A 20,223-nucleotide genomic window follows, 5' to 3' on the forward strand; every position below is an offset into this window, starting at 1 on the left:
AAAACAGCATGCCCCTTAAAATTAAGTGAAAACAAAACATACCTACTGGAAACAAACAAATACAGTTTGCCAAATACCCCGCTCCAAAAAACAAACAAACAAACAAACAAACAAGGATGCCAGAAGAAATTCAGCTATAGACCTTTGTCTGAAAATCTGCATTAGAAAAAAGGCACACAAAAGGATTTTTGCACCATATCAACCTCATTGCAACCTTTCAAATAACCACAAGATGGCGATATGTTTCTTTATTAACTCTCTATACGGGCTTCTTTTCCACAACTACTGAAATCTTAAAACTTGGTACAGAAATAAACCACCAAGTCAATAAAACAATCCAATTGTAATACACTAATTCTATCAGTTAGTTTATTCTCGCCCATCTCTTCTGCTTCCCCAAAAGCCTTAAGCAAAGAAAGCTCTTGTGCCTTTGACATTCAGCATCTCAAATAAAAATGCAGATGTTTTCAACAGCCATCCAAAAGAAAAGAATAGGGGAGGAATGTGAATATGCTCTTTCTTTTTAATGCCACATGAGCAAACAATCCCTAACCCCTTTGAACATGTACTCTATCACAAACACGTGTGATAAATGTATGAACACAGAAAGCAAATCCCTGAGCCATATACAGTGGTACCTTGGTTTAGGAACAACTTGGATTAAGAATGCTGCAAACCTGGAAGTAGGTGTTTTGGTTCCGTTTCCTGTTGAGTGTGTTCCCTTTGCAAATTGAGTCCCCCACTGCTATGGGAACGCGCACCTTGGTTTAAGAACACTTTGGTTTAAGAACGGACTTCTGGAACAGATTAAGTTCGTAAACCAAGGTACCACTGTAGTGACATGCTGTCCCTTTTTACAGTCTATTATACTGTATGTAAGTCCATGGCTTTTTCATAAACAGCACATGCCAACACAGGCATATGACCATTGGTCCTTTTAGACCAGTAGTATCTGAAGGATTATAATGCTATGCAGATCTGGGTCTGGTCAATGCCTGGGTCTGGTCAATGCCTCACATCCAGAGCTGAGCCAAGCCTAGGAACCACATGTGCCCCATCTTGAGTTCTATGATGGTAGAGATGTAAGGATATTTTTTTAGGAGGTTTTCTTGGGATGGAGCCTGAGATAGTATGCAGGAAGAGGAGGGAAAGCCCTACCACTGAGCTGCGACCTGCCCCTTATATACTGGGTGCCCTCTTAGACATCCTCTTCTTGTTGTTGTTTAGTCGTTTAGTCGTGTCCGACTCTTCGTGACCCCATGGACCATAGCACGACAGGCACTCCTGTCTTCCACTGCCTCCCGCAGTTTGGTCAGACTCATGTTTGTCGCTTCGAGAACACTGTCCAACCATCTCATCCTCTGTCGTCCCCTTCTTCTTGTGCCCTCAATCTTTCCCAACATCAGGGTCTTTTCCAGGGAGTCTTCTCTTCTCATGAGGTGGCCAAAGTATTGGAGCCTCAGCTTCACGATCTGTCCTTCCAGTGAGCACTCAGGGCTGATTTCCTTCAGAATGGAGAGGTTTGATCTTCTTGCAGTCCATGGGACTCTCAAGAGTCTCCTCCAGCATCATAATTCAAAAGCATAAATTCTTTGGCGATCAGCCTTCTTTATGATCCAGCTCTCACTTCCATACATCACTACTGGGAAAACCATGGCTTTAACTATACGGATCTTTGTTGGTAAGGTGATGTCTCTGCTTTTTAAGATGTTGTCTAGGTTTGCCATCGCCTTTCTCCCAAGGAGCAGGTGTCTTTTAATTTCGTGACTGCTGTCACCATCTGCAGTGATAACTTGAATAACTCAGAGAAGCTATGAGCTATGCCGTGCAGGGCCACCCAAGATGGACAGGTCATAGTGGAGAGTTTTGACCAAACATGATCCACCTGGAGCAGGAACCGGCAAGCCACTCCAGTATCCCTGCCAAGAAAACTCCATGGACAAAGACAATAGACATCCTCATAAACGTGGAAATGCATCACCTGAAAAGAGGAAGAAAGAGGGCTGTGTGTAGGGAGTCCCATAACATGCAAAATCATGTGTGCAGAGCAGCTCCATGCCATGCAAATTCCCCCCTTTTTTTCTTTAGCCAAGGCAAATGTGTTCAGGATTCAAGTGTCTGACCCTGCAAGTTTTCTCAAAAATTGATCGCTTTTGGACTCGAGGGCTGGGGTGGAAACATCTCTCCAGAATAAGTATGCGCAGAATGCATTCTGAACGGAATCACTTTAAGTGGAGCTGAAATTAATCTACTAAATAAAGGTTGCATCTGAAAGTATTTAAGCTAGAGCTGAAATGTGACCATTTCAACTAGAGCTGAAATTAATCTAGCCAAAACAAAGTTTGCATCTGAAATTGTAAATTGAAGTCACTCTTGCATTATACTGACACATATTTTTCAGAGGCAGCAATGTCCCCCGAGAGCACATCCATGCCTTTAATATGTTACATCAGAAGTGGCATTCTATCTCATTTTAATTACTTCTGAAAATTTAGGGCAAGTCATTTTCTATTGAAAGCAGCCAAATAAAAAATTGTTTTGAGAGAGGAAGCTTTCAGAAAATCTTTATATTACTTTATCTAGCACTTTGACACCAAACATGAGGATGGCTTGATATCAATTATTTTTAAACATGTGCATTATCAAATATTTTACTTATTAAACTGCATCCACGAAAGCTAATGTTAGTGCAGAGGGGAAAAGTCCCTCACTGGGATTTTGAATGACATAATCCACTGTGATAAACTTTGCCACCATGCTCTGAGCTACTGCTGTACTATTATCACTGCTGCCTTATAGTGTTCTATGCAAGTAGCTGTTCTGAAAATCTATCTTTCATTCCTTATTTAGACCTCCGATGAGGAACCAATTGTATTTCACATGCTGTTGGGCTCCAACTCCTATCAGCCCCAGACAACATGGCTGATGCTCAGGGATCATGGGACCCATAGTTCAACAATATTTGGAGGGTCACAGGTTTGCCCTCTCTGATTTATACCACTGTTGTAAAGATCTTCACACACACAAAGCCAAGTTTGGTCCTCAGCTACATTAAAAATATGCTTTGAAAAAGAGAAATGCTTTAGCTGAGTCTCTGAAATCGCTGCTCTTTAAAACTGGCCTTCACAGACATTTATGGATCAGAGTAAAAGCTAAGATTAAAACTGGATTTTAACGAACAAATCCCAGGTCACCAAATGACCACAGGAAAAGCTGAAACCTGGAGGCGATTGAGCTCATATAAAACGCTGCCCATTTTCAGCTCAGCAAACTCTAGCATTAATGTTGAACAGCTATGCAGAACGGGAACTATCTCACTGCATGAATTTTGAGAGAGCTGTCAGCTAAATCAAAGATCCAAAGGTTAAATCTCACACTCTTGAGACATCCTGATGAATTGTGGGACTTGGTGGTAGAGTGTGCCATACATGTGATAAATGGATTCCCCCCTCCCTGTTACTTGCTGACTTTGACTTAATAATAAACTCTCCTATAACTATCTTAAAACTTTAGGTATTAGAGACCATAGGGCTGTGATGTCTGAGAGCTAAATCATGCATATTGATGTTTCTGTTAATATTAGCATTGTGCATTTTTATTTCATCCTGTATTTAAGAAGCTCATACACGGTTCTCTCTCACCCTATTTAAACTTCACAACAATCTTATGAGGTAAGGCTGACTGAGAGAGAATGTGTGGGTCTGAGGTCCCTTTTTTAAAAATAATAATAATAATCTTTTTTTGATACAAACAACAACCGCAAAAGACATATACAACAAAAACCATAATAACAATAAACTCCCTTGACAAACTCCAGAGCTGATCATAGATTTGAACCTTGATTCTTCCGGGACCTGGGAATTACAACTCTGGCCACATTCACACCATGAATGTTATGATACCATTTTAAACCATCATGGCTTTCCCCAAAGAATTCTGGGAGCTTCAGTTTGTTAAGGGTACTGGCAGTTGTGGGGAGAACCCCTGTTCCCCTTTCAGAGCTACCTACATTTCCCAGACTGTTTTAGAAACCAGCATATTCACAGGGCACTCTGGGAACTGTATTTCTGTGAGGGAATCTGGGGGGTGGGTCTCCTCACATCTGCCTTAACAAACTGAAGCTCCCATAATACTTTGGGGGAAGCCATGACTATTTAAAGTGGTATCATAGTACTTCAAATGTATGGTGTGAATGTGGCCTCAGAATTCCTCGATGTGCTTCAAATGTGTTTTAAATATATAGTATATACCCAGCAAGGGAAGGAAAATAAGCAGGATCAAGGAGGGCGGTGGTGGCAACAGGGCAGATGGGCTGGGATGATTCATTCATTCATTGTTTTTATTCAGAATACTTATACAGTACCAAAAATATACAAGTCCAAGAAAATAAAAGGCATACAATGCCAACATCCATAATAAAATGGCATCAATTCCAGTTCAAACTTCTCAGTGACAGGTAAGAGCCCATAAAGTCCATGACCAGCAACTTCTGTAGGAAGACCTGAGTAAAAATAAAGAGTTTTTGCAGCCACTGAAAAACAGAAGATCATTGGTGCATGGCTTATTTTCACATGACAGGTGCTGCCACATCACAAGCCCTACTCTAGGTGGCCACAAGATCAGTGGCGTAGCGTGGGGGGTGCAGGGGGGGCCGGCCGCACCGGGCGCAACATCTGGGGGTTAGGGTTAGGGGGCGCAAATCCACGGGTTTGGGGCGCAAATCCACGGGTTAGGGGGCGCAAATTACTTGCCTTGCCCCGGGTGCTGACAACCCACGCTACGCCACTGCACAAGATGAATTTTAGGAGCATGTGGTTCCGCTAGATCAGGGGTCAGCAAACTTGTACAGCAGGGGGCCAGTCCACTGTCCCTCAGACCTTGGGGGGGGGGCGGACTATATTTTTTTTTAAAAAAAATATGAACAAATTCCTATGCCCCACAAATAACCCAGAGATGCATTTTAAATAAAAGCACACATTCTACTCATGTAAAAACACACTGATTCCCAGTCTGTCTGTGGGCTGGATTTAGAAGGTGATTGGGCCTGATCCAGCCCCCAGCCCTTAGTTTGCCTACTCATGTGCTAGATGGCATCCTCAGATCATAACTTATCAGGTTGGTGAGGGTGAAGGTTGTCTCTTAGGGAACTTGATCCCAAGTTGCTCAGGGCTTTATATACCAACAGTATAACCTTCAACTGTTCCTGCTAGAATATTGCTAGTGTTATGTATTCAGTTGTCTGTATTTGTCTGAGCTTGAGTCTGGAGCCCCTGGGTTCTGATTCTATACATGATATCCAATCACAGAACATTGCAGGATTTGAGGCTCTGCCATTGGCCCTTAAACTCTGAGTCATGATTTGCAGCTTGTGCGTTTAGACAGCCAATCGTGTTGGGAGTGGGAGTGGCCCAGGCCTTCAGAAATGTATATAAGCAGTTGCTTTGCCCCTGTTGTCCAGTTCTTATAGTTCAATAAAGGTTTTTGCTGTTACCACTGTGTCTTGCCTTGTGGGAACCCACCTACACTTCACTTAGCCAGTGCAAATGCAATTTTGCAAGGAGGTGAGGATGGTAATGAAACTGGGATTTACAAATTGGTCCTTCACTAGTCGAATCTAGGGCTTGCATCCGGGGTCAGCATGGCTGGGCATCTGCCAAAGGGGCCTATTGGGGGGGGGGAAGAGATGGGGGTGCAATGTGGAAAACACAGGTGTGCTGCAGGTTGGCAAGGATACTGCTTGAACCCTTCATATGGGACACTGGCCTGGTCTCACCAGATGGGATAAGCCTAATAATAATTTCACCGAAACTTCTTTCCAAGTAAGCATGCTTCGGATTGCAGCCACCACCGGATATATGGATGGCTGAATTAATTCCACCTGCTGTTTAGCTGCTCACCTTGAGCTTCATGCTGAGAGCCAGTAGTCTAATTTTGCTATGCTTTGTTCACAAAGTACATTACATAACTGATGTTAAATCCATGAAAGAATGTAATCCACAGTTGTCAGAGGGATAACCAGCAAATATAAGAGAACTGCATATACTATATTATGAATAACTTATAGGTGAAACCTTTAACAAATGGGAGTAATTTTGACATGGGAATTTAAAATGTGTATACACTTATCCGCTCCCAATTCAGTGGTCAATCACTTTTTACATTCAGAAAGACCCATTTCCAGGTAAGGAAGGAGACCCCTATTCCCCCGCTCTTGAGCAACAATTTCCTGAGTGGGTTAACAGTCAATCCTTCTTCCCTGGGAGCTCTGGGAATTGTAGCTGGGTGAGGGGAATAGGGGTCTCTTAACAGATCTCAGCACACTTAACCAACAACTGCTCCCAGAGTTCTTTGGGCGAACCAATGACAGTTTAAAGTAGTATAAGGACATGGTGTGAACGTGGCCTTGGAACAAGGCAGCTCCCTATGTATGCATGAGGAAGCAGGCTTCGGCATATTGATCCCCTTGCCAGTTAAATTGCAGTGCAGTCATATGTAGTGGTACACACATTGTGTCTCTCGCACATTATTTTCACAAATCCACTGACTGCATAAATCCTGTAGCTGCATCAGGAACTTAAACAAACAGGAGCAGTATTGTCACCACTGGGGGGACAGATAACATTTAGGTCAGGAGACCAGAGAGAACAGTGGGTCAAAAGAAAATCACACCAACATCACCAAAGTCTAGTTCTGTACAGGATCTGTAAAATAAACATATAACCATCTTCCACCATTATCAGCTAAAAGCTGCTTTCTGACTCCAGACAGAAAAACAGGCAGATAAACATTCTGAAACATGCAACCCCTAAGGTTAAATGCCAGTACCCCCCTTACTTCTACACTGACCAATGGTAGGTAGCTCTCCAACCCTCTCTGTCCTGGGATTTGCTTCCCATTTTAGAAGGGAATTACAATTTCAATTTTTCTATAATGAGACATTTTCATTTAACCCCCCCCCCACCAATTCTGCACCTTGAGATTTGAGAGTTGATTTTAGGGGTGGGTGGGTGTGTTTCATTTCCAATGTGTGCTTACTACCAACTTGGACTAGTTTAAATAAGCTTGCTCCCGGGCAAAGAGCGAAAATCCTCCTTGCTAATCCTCTGAGCCATTGGCAGTAGCTTTCTGAAGATTTGAGGCTTAATGGTTCAGCCTGAAAGTGGTGTCCTTTCATTACACCTATATGATTTATCAACTGCCTTTGACACTTTCGACCAAGAGATGGCCTTGAGTCTTTTGCAGAACTCAAGTCCTGCTCTGACCAAGCGACCGATGCATTTGATTGGAGTAGGCATTTTCCATTGTTCTCCGTGTCTTTCTAACCTCCTTTAGCACCCTCTTCCCCCTCAGTTCTGTAATATCCCCCAAAGCTTTTCAATTTCTACATCCTATCACTCCCCCTCAAGCTATTGCTTTTATACTGATGACACATGATTTTACCTCTTGCTGTTTGTTTAGGAGTTTGGGTGAAAATGCATCGCCTTTAGGAGGAACGCTCTATCTAGCTCAGCATTTCCACCCCCCCAGTCTAATATATTTTGTTAATTATCTCTCCATTTCTCTCCCTCGTAAAGAGCTTTTGATGGCCATCTCAATGTTTTTCTTTTTCGATTATGTGTTAAGAGTTTGGTAGTTGCTTTGCCATTCGTCAAGTCTCTGCTTTCAAACCCACTTTATTCAGACAATAAAATGTGATTTTATCATCTCTGAAATGTTGCAGAGAGGGGATAGGGAGAATAAAAACTCAGAGGGCAGGAGCCCTCTGATTCACATTAGGCCTGGGTTTATGATGAGTGTTGTGGGTGCGACTGGAGAACATAATGTGCTGCTGCATAGGTGGGAAGAGATGAAACTGCTGCCTTTTCTATGGCATCACCCAGCAAGGTGCAAATGAAGTATGAAATAAAAACTCCCTGCCCACTCAGTGCACAGACAGAAAACAGATATTCTTTTAGCCTCACTGCTGAGAGATGTGATTTGCTGTAATATTAAGCTCACACAGAGCAAGAAAAAGCTCCCCAAGTTTTACAGATGGAGAACCGAGGAATACATTATGTCTTGTTGGGCCATCTCGGCTCCCTGCTTGCCCAGCAATCAAGGAAATGCTGCTGTGGTATTCAAGAGCAGATATTTAATCAGCCCAAACTAACCTGAAGGTGAGGTGATCACTGTGTTCAATAACTTGGCGTCAGAAACGATGCATTGAGTGCGATGAAATGCACACAAACGTAGCAGAGGACGAGGGTGGAAATCAGGGCAAAAGAGATAGAAGTTGTAACGGAGGGACAATGCTACACATCCACAACAAGTTTGTTTCATTATGTCATTCACCAGGGCTGCTTGCAGACAGAGTGTCCTGGAGCTATCTGATTGGCCAGGATCTTTCTGCAGTGCACTTTGTCTCCAGTTGTGGAACACAATCTGGTTTATACAGACTGATGCACAGGAAGAATGGATGAATGACCATGTCTTACACCAAAGGCAAGGATGAATGACACGAATACTTTGACACTCAGAGTATTAGAATGCTCAGCAGTATTATAGTTCTGTCCAGAAGTACTACACAATTATGGCAAGGTATATTATTACCTTATTATGCTGTTTTATTATGCGTTATTATATCTTTATAATGAGCCTGGCTTTATTGTTCTCAGATGTAGCATATATTTTTTATTCTCTTCAGCCTCACACAGCAGGGCTGCAGACACTAGTATAGTACAGGGTTGTGAGTGAGAGTTATTCTAATTAGAGCAGACCAGCCATCATAATTATGAGTGGTTTTTGTGTGAAACTGCATGAATATTTGGAGGAATCTGTGTGTGATCTATCTGGAACCAAGATCAGAGCACCCTTGATATCTCCTTGGTCACTGCATATAAAGCCATCTATTCTTGCAATGGGGCAAGACCTGAAAGTAGTCAACAAATTATTTTATCTAGCCTTCAGCAGGATACATTAATTCAGTTATGGTAAGAGAGCAACAACAAATTGACCATTTCCCCCAATAAGGAAATTAAAATAGGTTTATAAAGCTGTGCGATATAGAGCCTCAGGTACTTTTCATGCTATATTTGGGTTTTGCCAGGTTCTGGTCTGATGCTGGATCTCACAGAGACAGTGGTAGGGCAAGGTTGTCTGACCACAGATAGCTTCAAGTGAGCGACTTTGTCCAACATAGGCTTAAAGCAGGCGTAGGCAAACTCGGCCCTCCAGAAGTTTTGGGACTACAACTCCCACCACCCCTAGCTAACAGGACCAGTGGTCAGGGATGATGGGAATTGTAGTCTCAAAACATCTGGAGGGCCAAGTTTGCCTATGCCTGGCTTAAAGTAAATGGAGGCATTTAAAACCTTCAGGTAACCTTCTCCAGGCTTCACCCCTTCAGAACCTTAAAGGGTCAATCCTGTGGCCTGAAGGTAGGCACTCCTCCATTCCATAGCCTCCTTCTTGGTGCTCTCACAGTGCAAATGGAGTAGTGACATGTGGTGGTAAACCCTCATAGTCTGGGAGGTTCTCCTGCCAGGTGCTATGGTCTCCTTATAGCCAGGGTCTGGAAGTTGACCTGGCTCCATATCTGATGCATCTGCAGCCTTTGTGTGTCTAGCTTGCTGCTGCATTAAGGGGTCATGACAGGCTTCGCATGTGAAGGCCTGACTGATACCTTCTCCAAGACACAATGGGAAACTCTGATTACTGCAAATGAATTGTGCTACATTGTTCTCTGCACATGCTATCAGTGATGTTAACTCTTTATTCAAAGAAACGAATAGCTCAGGAGGCCAGACCTATTGAGCACAGCAACTTACCCAAATGAGGCAGTTTTGAAGACTAAAGCAGTGTTTCCCAACCGGTGTTCCGCGGCACACTACTGTGCCGTGAGACATCGGCTGGTGTGCCGTGGGAGGAAGGCGGGCGAGAGGCGGCGGCGGCGAGGATCCGGCGGGGGTGGGGGGAGCGGGGGCCGTCGCGCGCAACCGAACTCACTTGGCGCGCTGCCGGCTTGTCCTCCTTCAACCCGGGTCGGGCCAGGCCTGCTCACGTCCCCGGATCCCCTAGCAGCAGCAGCAGCAGCAGCAGCCATAACAACAACAATCTCAAGCCCCGCCGCCGCCCCCTCCTCCGCCCGCTATCGCAGCCGCCGCCGCCTCAGCTGCCGCCGCCCCTCAGTCCCTCGCTCTGCTGCCTCCTCCCACCCCGGCAAGGGGGAGGGAAAAAACTTTCACTTTTGTGCGTCCCTCCCGGCGTGACGCTGCGCGCTGACGTCACGGGGGCGGGGCTTTAATGGTGGTGTGCCGCGAGATTTTTTTCCGGTAAACAGGTGTGCCGTTGCCCAAAAACGTTTGGGAAACACTGGACTAAAGGTCCGCCACCTTCCCACAGCTCTCCAAGTCTCCTTCTTTCCTGGATCCTTCCCAAGCAATCTGATGCTCCTTTGTCTTGCCTGTCTTTGCTCCTCCCTCTTCATTCCTTTTCTGCTCCTGGGAGACCAAGGGTAGGGGGATGGAAGCCTGTCTCAGCAGGAGGGGGAGACACTCTGGATTCTTCACCACCCTGAACCCTCTCTGCTTCTTGGTCTCCCTCCTCTCCTGCTTCAGCTTCTGATTCTGGAATTCTCTCTGCCACAGGCTCTCCCTGCTCACTAAACCCTGTTACCTCTTCAGCTTCTGACACCTCCTCCTCCTCCCAGTCTGCTTCCTCTTACCACTCTATCATCCCACCCCCAACCCCCTGGCTCTGAGCCTTCTTCCCTTGGGGGTTCCCCAGCTGGTGCCATCCACTACTCCTTTGCACCCAGCCAGTCCATGACATCATGGCAGGCAAGCACTGACTTCATTATAGAGCCTGTCTCTCCAGAAGAAGCCTCGGTTGTGCAGCAAAACACACTTTCGGACCCTGGATCACATTCAAAAGCAGCCTTCCCCAGCCTATTTTGCTTCAGATGTTTTGGACTTCAACTCCCATCAACCTTGACCATTGGTCATGCTGGTCATACTGGGTAGGACTGATGGGATTAGTATTTCAAAACACCTGGAAGGCATTAGATGGCTGAAGGCTAGGTGAGTAAAGTGACTCCTGACAATAAGCAGTTGGTCCATTCCTAATCTATAACCATGGTCAAAGCATATAAGACTTACTTAGAGTCTCAAGTAATCACTTACCTTTTGGTAAATAGAGTGATGTTAATCTCTGCTGAAATGTGAAACAACTTGGGGAGTTAATTTTGAAGTCAATTTTTTATAGGCATTCTGAAGTTGTGCCTGCTTTGTCTGGGGATGTGTGTGTGTTTCTGGATGTGTGTGTGTGTATTTTGCAATATAATTTATAATTCCAATTGCACTGAGACTGGCAGAGTGATAATTTTTTTGTTTTGTTTCAGATAGTCCGTAAATTCTGAATATCAGAAAGCATCCTCATTGTGACAGTCAAAAGGGGGCATTGGAAACAGGCCATGAATTGTTGCAAATAAAAATAGGATACAGAAACAGTGTATTAAGCGGGTTAATGGAATCTCTCTAATCAGATAATAGAGAACCACACTATAAATTGCTTTCCTCTAGAATAAATATGGCTCCAAGGGTTTGCTTAAATTTGGAATGATCCACATCCTGCTATGTAGGAAGATTATATAACTTTTAATTCATTCTTTTTGCTCTTGTCTGTTCCTAAAGGTATTTGGTCTAATATGCATGATTTTGTTGAATGTACATTTTTATATCAGTCCTACTCTGTTCTTGCTAGGAAGGCTAAGAACTATAAATCATTTTCATGTGAATAAGCTTTGGTATTTCAACTGTCTTTATTTATAGGTTGTACAAGCATGGACACAAAACTAATATATTCATATCCACCTGCTTTGAAATTATGGCCATCTTTATTATTAAAGACCTCGTATTTGGAAATCTTACAAGCCAAATGGGTATTTTAATGGAAATCCAACTATATAATCAGCCATAGGAATTTATGGAACATATCTGAAAGATCATGAATGGAACAATTTTTTTCTGACTGGTTTTTTTTTTTTGGGAGCAGGGGAGATGTTGTTTTGTTTCATCTCAATCTTTGATCACTCATCTTTATTTCATTGCATTTGCAACATGGGTTTCCATCTTGCTCCCTCAAAAGGAACAGATAACATGAAGGTATATCCCGTGGTAACTGACTTTTTGGATGTTATTCTTACAATGCAACATCACCTTAATGCAACTGCTTAAAGGCAAATTACCGGTACTGGAAAGCTAGAAGAGTTTGGATTTGATATCCCGCTTTATCACTACCCGAAGGAGTCTCAAAGCGGCTCACAATCTCCTTTCCCTTCCTCCCCCACAACAAACACTCTGTGAGGTGAGTGAGGCTGAGAGACTTCAAAGAAGTGTGACTGGCCCAAGGTCACCCAGCAGCTGCATGTGGAGGAGTGGGGAATCGAACCCAGTTCACCAGATTATGAGACCACCACTCTTAACCACTACACCACACTGGTTCTCTAAAAATTGGGGCACAGAGTAGATACAACATGAAAGGTATTAGCATCACGACACAATGGTACACATTGCTGGAGAGGGGAGCATGCACACCATGAAGAAGTGATTTACACAAGAGGTAGAGTGCTTGTAAATAGTGTGCAGCTGCAGCAAACACTGAAGACGGCTGTAATGTATTCTTCTAATATAATTGATGTATAAGCACCAGTTGTGGCTCCATAAAGGTACTTGTAAAACATGTATAAATTATTATTCTTCCGGCTTCTTCAATAGGCAGTTTCTCTCCAAATTATGGGAAATGGTCACTTAAGTAAAAAGTAGACTTGTTTACTTTCAGTTATTCAGCTATTTATATTTGACAGATGCCAATGTCTTCAGGCCAATTCACACAATATGTTCTCCCCTCCCCTCTGTGCACAAAGTCCCAAATATTCCTGGTTGTGTGCTCACATGGACAGATGTTATATATGAATGGGATGAAGATAGATATAAATCAGCAATTCCCTTAATCAGTGATTTCGAATCATTTTACTGTCTTTGCTCTTGGCAAGACAAGATGCATTGACTAGGGCTGAGGTAGAATGCTCTAATCCTTGTACAGAAAGAAGCTCTGATTTTCCAGGACCTCAGACTCAACTCGAATACACTGGAGTCTTGACATGGTTCCTCTGGGCAGATCCACACCAGACATTCAAAACACATCCAATGCACATTTAAAGCACATGGCTTCCCACTAAGAATCTGTAGTTGCGAGTTGTAGTTTCTGCCTCACAGAGCAGCAATTGGAATTCAGCTCCCATCAGCCCCAGCATGGCCATTGGTCAGGGATAATGGGATTTGTAGTCCAACACTTCAACAGCATCACTAGTTCCCCAGTTTGTATCACAGAAACACACAGTGGTTTTAACTTGCATGCGCATTTGGTGAAATGGGTCAGTGGGCGCTCATTGTGACAATGTGAACCTAAGGTCCACACATTTTCCTGTGTGGGAGAGCTATCCATGTTGGGGCTTTATCAGATGTGGAGCAGCACCCAGATTTCCTGGCCAATCCACAAACTGAGTAATGAAATGATATCTAAAACACTGTTATGAATGTGTTCCTGAGGTTAAGAGCTCTCTGGCAACTGCTAACCAGTTGTGCTAGCAAGAACTGGAAGTAAGGAACTATGGGGTTTTCTGCATAAGGTACTACGTGTGTTGGGATGTGATCAGATTCTAGGAGAGGATATATTTATTAGGTATTATCCTTCCTCATGTTTGTGAGAGCAGCAAAGTGCCATCCCTTTGCAGCTTAAAAGGGAAGCTTAGATAGGCTAGTTTAAGCATTTTAGTTGAAGTAATCCAGGATGCTTTAAGGCAGACTGGATTTGTCAGGGAACTGGCATCGGAGCCAAGAGTGGAGATAAGGCTCCCCGACCATGCAGGAGAAGGGACCAGCAGAGGGAGAGAGAACACTCCCTTTGGGGAAGGTTATCAGCGTGACACCGGGGAGGAAGGGGACCAGGGAAGGACTTCGGAGAGAGGGCTCCAAGACTCTTCCACAGAGACCAGCGGGGAGAGTCCAGGACCTCCGCTGGCTACGCCTACTCTGCGCAGAAAGCTTCCGTGCAGGGAGGCTAGGCGGAGACTGGGCATCAAGGAATTTTTATGTTGGAAGAAATTCAGGAAACGCCCACTGACGGATTCTGCCAGCGACTGACACAGCCACGGAGAAAGGGCTGTCCAGCCAGGGAAAGGTTTAGCCAGGCAACATTGCCTAGAACTTCAGCATCCTTTACGCACGAGCAACCCCAATTCCCATTACAGGATTCTCCTGGTATTTCCTCCTTTTCTCCTACAAACAGTCTTGTAAAAGGTAAAAAATAACATTTACTCACTCAGAACACTCGTTGAAGAGCAGCAGATAGAGCAGCTTTGTTCAGGAAGGCTTAAAACAGTAAGTAAGTCACGAAGACATACTTAAGTCTAGCTTAAAATGGTGTTGGAGCTTGGAGCTCAAATTAGCAGATGTTCTCACATTGCTGGCAAAGTGGAAAGAGGAGGAGAAGAAAGAGGATGTGCCCAGGCAGGTAGGAGAATATACAGCTATGCCCTCCGCCTGTCAGGGCACAGTGGGAGTGTCTCTCACAGAGTCCTATCCAAGTTTACAGGGAAACTCTGTGAGCTTCAGCTCCTATCACATGCCAATCTAGCAAAACAAGAATTATTGGTTTGACTGCACTTTAAATATCCCACAATGTGTGCCATCATGGCTTAAGCCAAGGCAGGGGCCTGAATTTCTTATAGAAACACTGGAATTCATATCCGTTGTTTCTGCACAATTTCAGTGACATTTGCTAAGACTGCTGGAATGGTTGTGTTCTGAAGTTGCCTTCCCAAACTCCTAACATGGCACTATGCTTGGGTAACAAGCTCAGTAGGCTGTACCTAAGTGGTAGAGCACCTGCTTTGCATGCAGATGGTCCCAAGTTCAATCCCCAGCAAATCCAAGCAATACTGAGAACGCCCATTTGAAATCTTGGAGAGCCGCTGCTAGTTGGCATGTCAAGAATTCCTAGCTGGATGGACCAACGGTTTGATTTGGTATAAAGCAGCTTCCTATTTAAGTTCCACCTTTTTTCCAGAACCATGAGGACTGGCATCTTTCTTTCTAAAAATAGTGGAAGGATGATTGTTTAGAGGCAGACTCTTGCTTTACTCACATAATATTTCAGGTTCAATTGCTGGCATCTCTTGGTCAAACTGGGAGTGACCCTTGTCTGAAATCCTAATGTTTTCAATCTCAACAAGTGCTTCTGACCTTGCTTTTCAGTATCCAGGTATGGCTTTACCAGTATCCAAAAGGCTGCCATATTGTGTGAAGGAAATAAAGTCGCACGGACGCTTGAAAACACCCACAACTTTATTCCATTATGCAAGTCCTGTGCATTGGACTAAAAGCGGGGTGGGGTGGGGTGACTAAAGCACACACATTCTCCTTGCTTTGTGACTGATCGTAACTCCGTCTTTCACTTTGGTAAACCAGCAAAAGACAAAGAGCCAAGGATATTTATAACAGAAGGAATTTACCTACCGGGTAAATTGGCTGGCTTGTCCTTGCTGAATCACCTGTTCCAATGATACTTTGTGAATTTCACGCCTTTCATGAATACAGAGAGCAGGACAAAATGTTGCCTGAGGAGATGAAACAAAAGGTTTTGTCTGTGACTGTTCTGGAGAGCGTCTGCCTCGTTCGTGCATGTAAAGGCCGCAGCCCAGTAGATGGCAATCTACTCCTGCCACTGAGGCACATTGTTTTATCGATGGAGCTGTTGGCTCCCTTTTCTCTTTGCTTATTATAATTCATAGAAAGGTTAAAAAATAAGAAATACTCAGAATTCATGGGAAACCTTTGTTAGGTTTAGAAAGGCAGACTACAAGGGGTGGAGACGACTGCTCTTGTTTATTCAAATACTGGTTAGCCATGTCTTCAAGGGGGAGAAAAATGTAAGGCGAGCTTCCCCATCACTATGAACTTGCTTCAGTCCATTGGGTGTTTAAGTACAGGACACACACAAAGTCATTTCGCCACATTATTGTTCTTCTCTCTTGTGTACAGCGGATCTTTTAATGAACTTCTCAGAAGAAAGAAAATGGCTGGCTCCCTCCCTCCCTCGCCCCCTCCCCTCCTCATCAGTCTCGGGGTTTGCGGTCTCTGAAGAGGTGGGCTGGAAGCCTGAATCAAATGCAAATAAAAGGAGTGTGTATGTGTATGTGTGAGAGAAGAACACTGTTTTCATATTAAGCTGACAAACTTGCCACATTAAAATAATCATTCCGGGGAGCAATGTAGGAGCCTGGCTTTCTATTTATGATTCCAAAAAGCATGGTGCCAGAATTTCAGCTCCCACCCCTCACAGAAAGCCTTTTATTGCTAAATAACAGATTTATGCAACTAATCTCTATGATGTTTTAAAAAGCGATACAGATGCAGCACTTTCTCCTTTTTCAGTGGCACATGGGGGGAGTGGGGTGGGGTGGGGAGAATCTCATCCTCTGCTTCTGTACGAAACAGGGCTTAATTATTTGTTAAAGCTCTGAGCCATAGAATTGGTTTTCACTACCTAGCCTCTATCCTGGAATACAATGGGTAACGATAAACGAAACAGCAGAATGCTTCTGAGAATAGTCAAAGTGTCTTTTCCTCCACAGCAAATAGCTTTGCCCATTCCCACTTATTTGGGTATGAAGGAGTACAGCACCCACAACAGATGACATGGCTTCCAGGCACCTTTGTTTTCAGAAACTGAGCAAAGGGATGGAATGAGAGGGAAGAGCGTGATGATAAGTTTGCGTGCAGAAGGTCCCAGCCTCAACCCCCAGCATCTTCAGGTAGGGCTTGGAGAGAATGCCACCAGAAACCCTGGAAAGCCACTGCCAGTCAGTGTAAACAATACTGAACTAAATGGAGCAATGTTCTGACACAGTAGAAGGCAGCTGCTTATGGGAGGGGATTTTTTAGGGAGGGGTGTTACATGGTTATTGCAAGTATTTATTTGAGAACACTTGCTTGATCACTGAGTCCTTTAAATAGATCATAGATGACTCTCGGGTACAGAACTTCTACTTAGCTCTTGTGGTATGATGGTTCATATTGTCTATATCAGAGGTTTTCAACCTTTATGGGTCCATGGCTCCCTTGACCAACTACATTCCTTCTGTGGCACCCCTGTGGGATGAGCCAGCAGCCTCTCATCCCTTTTCAAACACCCTCCCTTGTGGAGTGTTCCTCACTCTTGTCCCCTCTCCCCTCTCCTTGGGAGTCCTCTGGGCAGCTGCAGCTGCCGCCCCTGCCCCAGAGAGAGGTGCCTCCTCACACTGCCCCACAGGGGCCTGGGAAGCACTCCCTGGCCAGCCCCAGAGGCACCATTCACCTGGGGAGCTTGTAGCCAGAGATGCTGCAACAAACAGCTGTGCAAGCCTTTGGGAGGCAGAGATGCAAGAGGGCATCAAAGGAGGGAGGGAAGGAAAGAGCGACAGAGGCCAGTGTTGCCCACGGCACCCCTGACCATCATTCAAGGCACCCCAGGGTGCCATGACACACTGGTTGAAAACCACTGCTCTATATAGTTCTTGTAAGCATGGATCTCTTCTGGAATATTACCTTTGCTATCTGGCCATCCTGCAAAACAACATTTAGGATTTGCAAAACTCTATCATTCACACATCTTTTTCATTTAAAGAATGGTTAGGCCTTTCTACTACATGACTTACAAACATATTACAGATAAAATCCTCACATTCCAAGAACCTTATATAATTTAAAACAAATTACACACAACAGCAACTGTGATTTAGAAGCAAATGCAACGGTGAGGATTGCAAGCCTTCTTGCAACAGTACAAAACCCTTCTAATCCTGAGAAACCAGCAAGTTACTGGTTTTTCCTTATTATTGTTGGTGATTTGTGTATGTGTGTGTGTATAAATAAATAGTCTGGTAAAAACCAGGATAGGATAAAGGATAAAGAAACTGAAGGTTTATTACGCCTAGCTAGCAAAGCCATTCTGAGTACATATGGCCGTCATGGACTCATGAGGTTAACAAAAGATCTAACACCAGCTGAGCGAAGAAGAAGTGGAAAGGACAGAAGTAAAATCTGAGGAAACACAACCTACAGTGCAACAAATCGTGACTCAAGAAGGAATCAACAAAGGAAGAATAGATTCCTTTCTGTTTATCACCTCTGACAGGTTCAGGTAACATATTACACGTGTTGCTGCTTTACTTCCAACAATTATAATAGTTCAACCCAGGTGTTTCTGTCAATTACTCCTTTGGCTGCTTGAATGCTGTTGCTACTGGGCTGGTGTCCAGTAATATTCAACATCTGGGGCTAGTAGGGTCTTAATGATATTCTCTCTGCTGCCATGTCTATATTAAACTGTGCTAAGTATTCATTTTGGCTGTTGATCAGTTCTGTCCTTTGGAGTGACTACACATTTCAGTCAGAGCCCCAGTTTTGATTGTAACAGTACATCTTCCTTGGATATGATACAACATAGAGATTTTTCTTCTGACTATAACACAGGCTGTCTTTTTTAATAATATGCATCAGGTCCTGATATGCTATGAAAAATTATCATTCCAAATTTATGTTTTACTTACACTTTCAATCCTATAAAGTGTGTAAAGCATTGCAACCTTAAACAATAATTTCCATTGATTATTATCTCTGGTGTTTTTCACCTTTTGGTTGCAAAACTCACCTTTCCTCATACTAGGATAATCGTTATCTGTCGTCACAAGTGACCCATCAAAACCCACACATCTTTCTTGGATTACCCTTTGGTGCACCTCTGGAACTGGAGAGATACAATTGGGAACGTCATAAAACTGCACCTGCCAAAAGGTTACTGAGTGCACATTTATTGGAACTTAAATTATCCAGCTGAATTTGCCCAAATCCATTGCTGGCATCAGTGGCTGAAACCAGTTGTGTTCCAGATAATTTCCTGTGCAGTTGGCAATTGAAAATGTTGCCTTAGTTTTGTTTTGCAGAAATATTTTGGATCCAAACCTATCATTAATTGTTATTATTTCATACGTAAGGTCCAAACATATTATTTGGTCTCAGTCACAACTATCCATACAAACTGCAGGATCGACCCACTCTCTAGTTTTTCACCTCTTCCTCTAGCAGCAGACTTACCGTATTTTTCGCCCCATAAGACGCACCGGCCCATAAGACGCACCTAGATTTTTGGGGGGGGAAATAAAGGAAAATTTTTTTATTTCCCCCCCAGGTGCGCTGCGCTACACCAGGAGCTTGGGGCGTGCTGAGCTCAGCGCGCCCCAAGCTTCTGCGTGCCGGCAAGCAGTCCGCTAGCCCTGGGTGCGCAGGAGGTGCGCGCAAGCAGTCCGCTAGTCTTGGGAGAGCCGCGGGGCTCTCCCAGGGCTAGCGGATCGCTGCGCTACACCAGGAGCTTGGGGCGTGCTGAGCTCAGCGCGCCCCAAGCTTCTAGGTGCGCGCAAGCAGTCCGCTGCCGCCCCAAGCCTCGCGCACCCGGTGGGACCTCCTGCCGGGTGCGCGAGGCTTGCAGACACTCGCCCGAAGCAGGGGGAGCCCTCCTGAGGGCTCCCCGTGCTTCGGGCGACAGGCTGCCGCCCCAAGCCTCGCGCACCCGGTGGGACCTCCTGCCGGGCGCGTGAGGCTTGCAGGCATTCGCCCCATAAGACGCACCCCGATTTCCCCTTCATTTTTGGAGGGGAAAAAGTGCGTCTTATGGGGCGAAAAATACGGTAGTTGCTGAGAGCGAACAGATTGTAGCCAAAACAGGGTCACTGAGAAACAAGAAGAGCTTATTAGCGTGTTCAGTGGAACCTCCATGTTTGCAGAAGTACAAAAATGATAATGGAGAATAAAATCAAGGGGGTAGTCCCCCGAAAAACAACCCAATGAGGCTTGAGCATACTTAATAGCTGTGGCATGTTCAATGTCAATTGGCAAAAAACCCTTAAAACTGGTGGTGGGAGGCGGGAACAGAATGAGATAGCCACTCTGGAGAAATGCAGGGCTGACTGAAACCTTGAACCTATGTCTAGTAGGAGCTGAGAATACATTGAAACATTGTGCCGAAGATCTCAGTTGCCTTGACTATAACTTTCCCTTTTCTCTCTCTGATGCAGTTAAATGCGAATGTTATTCCTTAGTGCAATGGAACTTTCAGAACTGCATAAATTACAGATGCTACCTTTGGATG

At 44.4% G+C, this 20,223-nt stretch overlaps 1 long non-coding RNA gene across 1 annotated transcript; it reads right to left on the minus strand.

The window, feature by feature from the left end:
• Positions 1-10,359: 10,359 nt before the first annotated feature.
• On the minus strand, positions 10,360-19,968 carry LOC308596370. Its single transcript, XR_014012499.1, has 3 exons — positions 19,762-19,968; positions 15,555-15,655; positions 10,360-10,478 (listed from the first exon to the last, which is right to left on the minus strand). It is a non-coding gene; the product is annotated as an uncharacterized lncRNA (long non-coding RNA).
• Between the last annotated feature and the right edge of the window lie 255 nt (positions 19,969-20,223).

Source organism: Podarcis bocagei, assembly GCF_964188305.1.
Source record: "Podarcis bocagei genome assembly, chromosome: 1".
In the NCBI taxonomy this organism is placed as follows: domain Eukaryota; kingdom Metazoa; phylum Chordata; class Lepidosauria; order Squamata; family Lacertidae; genus Podarcis; species Podarcis bocagei.